Below are 11,557 nucleotides of genomic sequence, written 5' to 3'. Positions count from 1 at the left end.
GCTTTCTCATCTGGGAGTGAGGGGTAATTACTAAATCACTGGGGATCCTCCTAACAAGGGATTTTCCTACTACACTCACTGCAAAAGACGGATTGTGGCAGAACTCAGCATCACCCTGCACGTGACAGCTTGCACCCAGCTTGCCAGGCTGGGCCCGAGGACAAAAGAGCTCATCTACCAGCTTCCTCCCATCATTTTTATCCTCCCCAAACAAGACATGGCCAAGATATTCTTTTAAGACTTAAGACCCATTTTATTTTAAACCAAAGAATGGGCTTGCACAAATGCTTATTTGAAAGCATAATAATGTATAAAGAGAAGTTTGTGCCTTTTGCTGAGATGATTTTCCACCCCTTTCCTGCCTCTAGGAATGATTTTCTTTCTCCTTTCTTATCACAAAGGCTCAGAACAAATTCTCATTGTTCCTTGAAGAGAAAGTCTCAATTCTTCTAGTGCCCTGAAAAAGCTGCAAGTGTGCGATATTAATGTTATCTCCAGCTGGAGACAAGCTGGAGAACACCAGACCTGCGCTCCAGTGAGCATGTGCCCAGGACCCCCAGAACCACCATTCCCGAGGCGCACTCGCCATCTGTAGCCCTAGCCCCTCCCCGTGAAAGCAGTCCTTGGGCAGATGAGCCCCAGCCCTGCACCCTCCAACATGGCAGAGGGTGTCAGCAGGTTCTGCCTGAGAGGCCTCCCCGACTCTGGCTCTCAATAGCAAGGACCCTCAGCAGTGGGGAGGACCCCGCAGGCCTGTGAACTGTTGAGCGGCCATGGGGGCCGGGCCAGCCCAGCAGCTGCACGTTCACCCTGCTACCTGCACCCAAGGCCCCTGTATGTGGGGTGGATGCCTCTGCAGAATTCACTTTGGAGACGCAGCGAGAGCAGCTTCACATCTGAAAACAAAACGGAAAGTGTTTCATCTCCGCAAAAGCCAAGGTGAACCAGGTGGGTCACTCAGACCATAGAAACACTGGGACACAGAAAGACTCTAAAATTTTGAATCAACAGAGCAAGCAAAAATAATAGAGCTGTGTCTTGGAGAAGGTAAGGGAAGAAGAGGCATAAACACATCCCTTTCTCCAACCTCAGCACCACTGCCCACTGCTCTTTTCCACTACCTTCTATCCAGTTCCACAGCCTCACCTCTGCCAGCCACTCTATCCCCTGTCCAGAGCCCAGGGAAATCCATTGTACTGAAAGGGAATTACGTTTTGATTGTAGAATAGTTCACACGGTCTTAAGAAGTACCAGAATTACAAGATGGTAAGGAATACTCAAAGAGAGACAGTTATTATAAAGCCCAAGAGTGTTAAAACCCCTCCTCTGAGTTCCACTAGCAGTTTCTGTAACTGCTCTGCCCACTCCTGGTGGTGGGGACTAGTTAGAGTGTTTGGAAGGACCAGAGTGGCGACCGGTCAGAGCCCCAATTCTGCTCTCATGGTACTCTGCTCACTCTTGCTGGACTGGCTGTGGCCAGCTTCCTCTCAAAAGGAAGTTTTTTTTTTCTCTGCTGCCCACAGCTAGCTCTCTTAAGGTCCTTTGTGTGTCCACACGGAACACTGGTGGTGCCTTCACCCAGGAGAGTCGATCTCGGGGCCTGGAGGACCTGACCAGCAGCTCTGCTGAGTGGTGAGTTGAGGTGTGACCAACCTTAGATGTAGAATTTTGAATCCAGGCTCACCTTGGCCCTCCCGATGTGCTCCTCTCTGTCTTTTCTGGAGAGCAATTTAAAGGGCCACTTCTGCCACTACTACCCACGGCAGGTGATGACTTGGTATCCTGAAGTCGTGGAGGTAAGTGGCAGAGCTAGTCAGCACCTACACAGGTACTGCCTCTGAGCACTGCTCCTCCTCTCCTACCACCCAGAGCTTTGGAAGTCTCTCTTCACCTTCCCAGACTAAATAATAAATCCAGTAACTATGGCCCTTGGGGTAGTATTTGCAAATATCACTGTAAAACAAATAAAAAAAAAGCCAAAATACACCAAACCAGCTGCTTTGGCATCCACTTTCTTCTAAACATCAGAGTAGCCCCAGGAGCCCAGGAAGCATTAGGAAGGAGCTGACCAAGTTCCACAGGACTGGCTCAAGAGTACATCCCACTGTCCTGCGCATCCAGCAGAGAAAAGGGTCTTCTGTACAGACCACGTCATGCTCGTTATTTTCCAATTACTAGTCATGAATATATTCTCATGTGCTTTTCTACTTGTAAATGTTATATAGTAAATTATACTTTTGGAAGAAGCAAAAAGAAGTCTTAGTTTTATTCATCTGGAAGTAACAAAATAAGTGCATTAACACCTCCCAGGGAAATGTTCTCTGTGCAGGGGATTTGAAGAGGGGTTAATATTTTCTTCCAGGGAACAGATTATATTAAGGTTTATATGAGCCTAGTAATGGCAGAGAGTTTGATTCCACAAGGCAGTTTATATTTTGAGGTAATGTTTGTAAGTAACAAAATGTGACTACTCTAACTTTCTTCACAGGGTGTTCTGTGGGGAAAGGGAGGCCACCATTGTCCACACCACACCTTGACCTGAAGCCTGATTGCTGATGAACTCAGATATGCTGGGGATCTTTGGTTTCATGGCGTGCTACCTTCTTCCTCTACTTTCTCCCCCATAAGTATTGCTTCAAGCACTCCAAGTGGAAATTCAATTTTATTATTCAAATTAGATGTCATTGACTATGTTAAAGTAACTGTTAGCTGCACACAGGTAAACCCTAACCTGTCAGAGGCCTAACACAATTAAAGTTTATTTCTTGCTAATAGATCACATAAAGTTTAGTTGGTGGTGATGGATAAAGTGGACAGTGTTTCTCTTCTCTGTAGTCCTTTAGGGATCCAGACCGATGTAGGCTCTCTGTCATCTTCAGCACTTGGCCTCCAAGGTCGCTATGGCATCAGTATGCAGTTGGAAGTCAGGGAAAGAGAGTATGCAGATCATATGAGAGCATTATGGGGGGTCTCACCTGGCATAAATTCCTCCCCCTCGGTTCTTTAGGTCATAAGTCAGTCACATAGTCCCATTGAATGGGGGTCGAGAAAATGAAGTCCCTGGCTGGGCAGCCACTTCCCCACAACAATTATGTTTTGTTCCTATAGACTGGTTGAATGTCAATGTCCCTCTAGAATTCACAGGCTGAAATCTAATCCCCAACATGATAGTACTTGGAGGAAGGGCCTCTGGGAAGTGATTAGCTCATAAGGATGGAGCCCTCATGAATAAAAGAGACCCCAGAGGGCCCCTCTGCCCCTTCCACCAAGTGAGGACATATCCAAAGAACACAGCCTATGAACCAGGAAGTAGGCTCTCACAGACACTGAATCTGCCAGAACCTTGGGCTTGGACTCCCCAGCCTCCAGAATTATGAGGAATAAACTTCTGTTGTTTACACGCCACCCAGCCTATGGTATATTTGTCATAGCACTCTGAATGGACTAAAACATTCGTGAAAAAAGAGCACAAAACTTTGATGGACAGCTAGGCGGCCAGAGAATGAATCAACGATACTGGGTCCTTCCAGGGGATTTGCCATCGAGTGAGTGTTATACGCTGTGCAGTGCTATCTAAATTCAAAGGACCTTTTTTTAACATACTTCATAATGACCTCAAGGAGCTTTCTTTTCCATCTCCCCCAGTCCTTAAATCCCTTTTCTAGTATTTGGCTTGGAGAAGGAAATGGCACCCCACTCCAGTACTCTTGCCTGGAAAATCCTATGGACGGAGGAGCCTGGTAGGCTGCAGTCCATGGGGTTGGGAAGAGTCGGACATGACTGAGCAACTTCACTTTCACTTTCCACTTTCATGCATTGGAGAAGGAAATGGCAACCCACTCCAGTGTTCTTGCCTGGAGAATCCCAGGGACGGGGGAGCCTGGTGGGCTGCCGTCTATGGGGTTGTACAGAGTCAGACACAACCGAAGCAACTTAGCAGCAGCAGCAGCAACAGCAGTATTTGGCTGATTTTTAGCAGAAAATGCTTTGTGTTGTCCCACTGCCATCCAGTTAGGCTACTGGATACTGTGCCCAGTATCTACTGCTGCTGCTGCTGCTGCTGCTGCTAAGTCGCTTCAGTCGTGTCCGACCCTGTGCGACCCCATAGACGGCAGCCCAACAGGCTCCCCCATCTCTGGGATTCTCCAGGCAAGAACACTGGAGTGGGTTGCCATTTCCTTCTCCAATGCATGAAAGTGAAAAGTGAAAGTGAAGTTGCTCAGTCGTGTCCAACTCTTCGCGGCCCCATGGACTTCAGCCTATCAGGCTCCTCCGTCCATGGAATTCTCCAGGCAAAATTACTGGAGTGGGGTGCCATTGCCTTCTCCACCAGTATTTACTAGACACATCAAAAATACCATTTAAAGCCTCAAGTAGCAAAGTGGTTAATGGTTCACTGGCAAGTCATAGAGGCCTCAGCTGTAGCCAAGATGGGTACCCATACCTGGAGATCCCACTGATTGAATCCATCTGAGGCAAGCAGGAACTCGAAGAAGGCTGCTCTGACAGAGACCTTGATTCTAGTCCCAGCTCTCTAGCAACTGACTGTGAGATGTCAAACAAGTGACTCAGCCTCTCTGAACTCAAGTGTCCTTCTCTGTAAAATTAGGACTTTGGATTAAGTGAACCCTAGGGTCACCTGAAACTCTCCGTTTCCAAGCCTATGTCAGATGGTCCCTGTTCCAGCTGCTATTGTCTTCCTGTATAATTTCATACATATTGCATATGAGAAGAAAACAGTAAAATATGCATATATATATATATATATACACACTCAATTCATATATTAACTATGTCTTTTTGAGAGTTTTCAAAACTAGCCTTAAAACTTTTGACAGTATTTCTACATATATGCAAAGTGCATGTGAAGTTCAACACAACACATTTTGATGGTGGTTTCTTTTTTTCTGGAGATATTGTCATGATTTTTCTTTGAGTTAATTATGTGACTTCTTCCAACCAGTTTCTTCCAAGCAGTGATTTACTGCAAATTTAATGTAGATGAAGCATGCCCCGAGGTACACTCACTTTGTTACTAGTTTTTAAAAGAAAAAGATTGACCTCACTTTTAGAAATTAGTTAAACTTTAAGACACATGCATGGAATGACTACAGCAGCACCTAACGTAGTATAGTAGACTTTTATCATGGTGTGAGCCTCATGTCCTGAAATTCAGCTAATTACAGCTGGTGCAGGCAGGAGATGGGAAATTGGAGGGACGATGAAAGGAAAGATTCCGGGGAAGCAAAAGAATGAATAATCACAAAAATGCTAAGGGAGATGCAGGAAAGAATGAAGAGCAACATAAAGGGCAAATATGTGGGGAAATCTAAATATAAAACAGTAGCAATGTCTCATGAGACTTAATATAGAGAATTTAAAATGCATTACAGTAGTAGCATACATATTGAAAGCAGGTAAATGGAAAGTATTCTAATATTTTTTCCATTTTTGAGGAAGAGGTAAAAGTACCAATTTATATTAAACTTTGATAAGTCAAGGATGCATATTTTAATCTCCAGGGTAACCACTAAAAGAATATTAAAATAGGAATTACTTCTAAGTGAATGGTTGGGGAAGTGGAATCATAATTAAAAATACTTGATCTAAAATCAAGAAAGAAGAAAAAGACAACAAAGAACTGGTGGAACTAATAGAAAGCAAACTGTAAAATGATGAATTTAAACACAAAATTATTTGTAATGTTATTGTCAATAGGACAAATGCTTCAATTAAAAGACAAAAATTTTCAGATAAGAAGAAATGAAGTTCAACTAAATGCTGTTTGAAGAAAAATCTAAAATATAAAAAGGTAAAAGAATTAAGGAAAAGCTATATCATGCAACGAAAGGTATCGGCTACATTGATATGAAACAACAAATGCTTTTGGAAAACAAAAAGCAGTGCTAATAATAGAAAGGGACATTTTATAAAGAATGAAATTTGATTTAACAGTAAAAATTCTAAATTTGCATGCACCTAATCCCCTGGAGAAGGAAATAGCAACCCACTCCGGTATTCTTGCCTGGAAAATCCCATGGACAGAGGAGGCTGATGGGCTACAGCCCATTAGAGTTGCAAAGAGTCAGACACAAGCAAGCAACTAAGCACAGTGAAGTACTCTATGTAAAGTAAAACCTCACAGAAATAATAGGAGAAATAGACAAATCCACAATTATGATAGACTCTTTTACATATTATACCTCTCAGAAAATACAATGAACAAATTTCACCTAAGTAATATATATAGAACAGTAGAGCTAACAAATGAATACAAAATATTTTTTTCAAGAGTACATGGAAACATTTACAAAACTTTAACTACATGCTGTGACATAAAGTTTCAAAAAAATTCAGAGAATGGTAACATATAAAGTATTTCTCTGATAACAGTGAGTTACAGGTGGAAAACTTTTTAAAAGATAACTGGAATACCTACCTGTGCTCGTGATTTAAGAAACAAATCTATAAATAATCCATGAATCAAAAAAAAATCAGAAATCACAATAAAAAAGAAAATATTTCAAACTCAATGGAAAATACTACATATCGAACTTTGCGAGAAGTTCCAACTTCTGGTATTAACATTAACATTTTATCAGACGGATCCTTTTGCCAACAGCAATTCTAAACTCTTGACAAGATACAAAAAAAAAAACCCAGAAAACCACACAAGCACACACACACACACACAGCTCTTTGAAGGCAATGGGGAACAGCTGAACGTCTAAAAGTAGGCATAAACTGCAGGAGCCAAGACCCTTGAATGACAGAAATCATACAGAGTAAGAACCAGATTCATCTGGCTTTTCCTCTAAAGGAATTCCCCCACTTCACAACAAAAAGGGAATTGAGGTTAAGCAGAAAGCAGCTGTGTATTAGACTGTGAAGTAAGAAACTGGTTTTCAGGAATGACTGAGCAGCTGAAAATGGAAGGGAGTAGAAAAAGGAAAAACAATGAAAATGAAAGTCGCTCAGTCATGTCTGACTCTTTGCGACCCCATGGACTGTAGGAATTCTCCAGTCCAGAATACTGGAGTGGGTAGCCTTTCCCTTCTCCAGGGGATCTTCCCAACCCAGGGATCAAACCCAGGTCCGACACTGCAGGCAGATTCTTTACCAGCTGAGCCACCAGGGAAGCCCAAGAATACCGGAGTGGGTAGCCTAGCCCTTCTTCAGTGGATCTTCCCAAACCAGGAGTCAAACCAGGATCTCCTACATTGCAGGTGGATTCTTTACCAGCTGAGCTACCAGGGAAGTCCTGGAGAAGCAATGGGAGAAGCCCAGAAAAGCTGGTGCCAACTGCCCTCAAATATTTGACTGACTTCTGAACTGTGTATGTGCAGAGTGAGACTCCAAAACTCTAGCAAGAAAAAGAGCCAGAAGACTGAGAGAGCGGCAGAGACAGAAATTGCTGCTCAGTGCTGGGGAGAGGGCTTGAGTTCAAGTCCTACCAAGTTAGAGGAGCTTGGTAAACACTTCAGACTTCCCACTGAAACCCCCAAAAGGCCACACCTTAAGAGTAAGGATCACACCCTCTTAGGATTAAGGAAGAAAATGAAATACGCCATTCTAACAAAGCCTAAGATCAAGCCTGTACAATCAAAATGAACTGCCATTGATTCAACTGCCTTGTACAACAAAACTCAACACTTCAGTGGAAGATAGAATTCAGAGTCTTTTCAATGCATCCCTTACAATGTCTGGTATAAAAGATAAAATTAATAGACACACAAGGAAGCAGGAATATGTGACTCACAGTCAGTAATAGTGTTGTGTTGAGCTATATCGGAGACTGAGGCAACAGGAAAAACCATAAATAATGATCATGTTTATGTTTGAAATTTTGATATTTTATTCATCATGTATTTTCTATTAATTTTGACTTTTAAAAACATTAATTCATATGTATCTTGATTACCAACTTTTTGACATCCCTTTAAATTTTGCATTCATGATGAGTATCACATTCTCACCTCAGTCCTAGTCCTGAAGCCAACAAAGGAGAGAATACAGAACCATAAAAATACCAATAGATTTCTTGAAAAAGGCATAAAAAGATGAAAGAAGGAACAAAGAACAGACAGGACAAGTAGCAAACAAATAACAAGATAACAGACTCATAGACTTAAACCATGTTAGTAATCAAAGTAGACTGGCTTAACATATAATCTGACAATTTAGTCTGGCAGAGATTGTCAGTCTGGATAAAAAATTAGATCTAACTATATGCTGGCTACCAAAATACACACTTAAGATATGAAAACAGAAGTATGTTAAATGTGAAGGGATGGAAAATTACATATGTAGGAGAGGTAAAGGGGCTTCCCTGGTGGCTCAGCAGTAAAAAATATGCCTGCAAAGCAGGAGACCCAGGTTTGATCCCTGAATCGGGAAGATCCCCTGGAGGAGGGCATGGCAACTCACTCCAGTATTCTCGCCTGGAGAATCCCAAGGACAGAGCCTGATGAGCTACAGTCCACAGGGTCACACAGAGTCGCAACTGAAGCAACTGAGCAGAGCACAGGGGAGGTGAAATTTCTCCTCAACCCTCTGAAGATTTCTGGCTGGGACTGACACAAGCAGATTAACAGGAGAAAGGCATACTGCTTTTATTTAGTAATTTTTTCACATGCACGTGGAAACTCCCACAAGGAAAACGAAGACCCAGAGGAGTGGCAGGATCGACGTGCTTATATACTGGGTTCAACAAAGTGTGGCAATTGTGGAAAAGTAACTAAACTATTTGGGGAGACTAAAGAAAGCTAAGAATTTTTTTTAACAAAGTCTGTTTGTACAGATTTCTCTCCGCCTGGACTCCTCATTCCTGGAGACAAGGATGTCTCTTTTCTCCTGATATGAGGAGGGTGTCTTTCACACAGGAATTTAGTTTCGTGCCCTGCTTTCAGGAAGAAAAGCAAAGTACATCTGCTGTTTTTTTTTCGAGTGCCTTTAGCTCAAAATAATCAATATACCAAAGTGACATGTCCTGAACTTCTTCACGTGCCATGTTAACACTAATCAAAAGAAAGCTGTGATAGCTATACTATTCTCAGACAAAGTAGATTTAGTGCAACAAATATTGCCAGAGATTAAGAGATAATTTCATAATAGTATAGGAGTTAGTACATTGATAATAATATACTACCATAGTTATTATAATTATTATAACATAATAATTATAAAGTGAAAGTTGCTCAGTCATGTCTGACTCTTTGTGACCCCAGGGCCTGTACAGTCCGTGGAATTCTCTAGACCAAAATACTGGAGTGGGTAGCCTCTCCCTTTCAGGCAGATTCTTTACCAGCTGAGCCACAAGGGAAGCCCAAGAATACTGGAGTGGATAGCCTATCCCTTCTCCGGTGGATCTTCCTGACCCAGGAATTGAACCAGGGTCTCCTGCGTTGCAGGCGGTTTCTTTACCAACTAAGCCATCATAATGGTCTCATAAATATAATAATAATAATCATAAATGCTTATGCATCAAATAACAGAGTTTCAAAATAATATGAAACAAAAATGACATGACTACAGGGAGAAATAGACAAATCCACAATTACGATTAGAGTTCAAAACTCACTCAATATTTGATAGAGTAAGATCACAGAACACCATCAAGGATATAGAAACCTTGAATACTGCTATCAGTCAACTTAACCTATTTAACATTTATAGATCCCTCAACCCAGCAAAACAAGAAACCATACGCTTTTCAAGTATACATGGAACATTCACCAAGACAGACCATACGCTAGACCATCAATAAACGTCTTGATCCGATCAGATCAGATCAGTCGCTCAGTCGTGTCCAACTCTTTGCGACCCCATGAATCGCAGCACGCCAGGCCTCCCTGTCCATCACCAACTCCCGGAGTTCACCCAGACTCATGTCCATCGAGTCAGTGATGCCATCCAGCCATCTCATCCTCTGTCATCCCCTTCTCCTCCTGCCCCCAATCCATCCCAGCATCAGAGTCTTTTCTAATGAGTCAACTCTTCGCATGAGGTGGCCAAAGTACTGGAGTTTCAGCTTTAGCATCATTCCTTCCAAAGAAATCCCAGGGCTGATCTCCTTCAGAATGGACTGGTTGGATCTCCTTGCAGTCCAAGGGACTCTCAAGAGTCTTCTCCATCACCACAGTTCAAAAGCATCAACTCTTCGGCGCTCAGCCTTCTTCACAGTCCAACTCTCACATCCATAAATGACCACAGGAAAAACCATAGCCTTGACTAGACGAACCTTTGTTGGCAAAGTAATGTCTCTGCTTTTGAATATGCTATCTAGGTTGGTCATAACTTTCCTTCCAAGGAGTAAGCATCTTTCAATTTCATGGCTGCAGTCACCATCTGCAGTGATTTTGGAGCCCAAAAAAATAAAGTCTGACACTGTTTCCCCATCTATTTCCCATGAAGTGGTGGGATCGGATGCCATGATCTTCATTTTCTCAATGTTGAGTTTTAAGCCAATTTTTTCACTCTCCACTTTCACTTTCATCAAGAGGCTTTTGAGTTCCTCTTCACTTTCTGCCATAAGGGTGGTATCATCTGCATATCTGAGGTTATTGATATTTCTCCCGGCAATCTTGATTCCAGTTTGTGTTTCTTCCAGTCCAGCGTTTCTCATGATGTACTCTGCATATAAGTTAAATAAACAGGGTGACAATAAACATCTTGATAAAAGTATTCAAATCACACAGAGCATATTATCTGACAAAAGGGAATTGAAATAGAAACCAGTAACAGAAAGATACATGGAAAACCTCCCAATATTTGGAAATTAATAACACTTTCAAATAACTCATGGGTGAAAAAATCAAAACAAAAATTAGAAAGCATTTTGAACTAATGAGAAATGAAAAGACAACATATCAAAATTTGTGGATGCTGAGAAAGCAGTAGATCGGGGAAAATTTATAGCAGTAAAATCTTTACTTATAAAAAATAAAACTTCTCAGATCATTGGGTCAGTTTCTACCTTAATAAACTATTTTTTAAAATAGTAAATTAAATCCAAAGTAAACAGAAGAAAGTAAATATCAGCACAGAAATTGGTGAAATAAAACCAGACAACCAATGAAAGCTGATGAAACCAATAGCTGTTTTCTTCGAGAAAAATCAGTCAAATCCTTAGTGTGACCTGAATCCTTCTAAATTTATTGAACAGAATAGAGTCCGCAAATACATCCACACATGTATGGTCATCTGATTTGAGACAAATGTGTCAAAGTTAATTCAGTGATGAAAAGATATTTTTTCAGCAAACGATGCTAGAAAAACTGCCTATTTGCAAAAACAAAAAACCCAAACCCTTCCTTTACACCACCTACAAAAATCAATTCAAAATGGATCACTGACCTAAATGCAAATCCTAAAACTAAAAAACTTCTGGAAGAAAACAAAGGATAAAATCTCTGTGACCCTAGCTTCAGTTCAGTTGCTCAATCGTGTTCGACTCTTTGCAACCCCATGGACTGCAGCATGCCAGGCCTCCCTGTCCATCACCAACTCCCAGAGTCTACTCAAACTCGTGTCCATTGAGTCAGTGATGCCATCCAAC

Source organism: Bos taurus, chromosome 26 (genome assembly GCF_002263795.3).
Source record: "Bos taurus isolate L1 Dominette 01449 registration number 42190680 breed Hereford chromosome 26, ARS-UCD2.0, whole genome shotgun sequence".
NCBI classification, from domain to species: Eukaryota; Metazoa; Chordata; class Mammalia; order Artiodactyla; family Bovidae; genus Bos; species Bos taurus.
The sequence above is the reverse complement of the archived record's forward strand: the minus strand, read 5'-3'. Positions refer to the sequence as shown.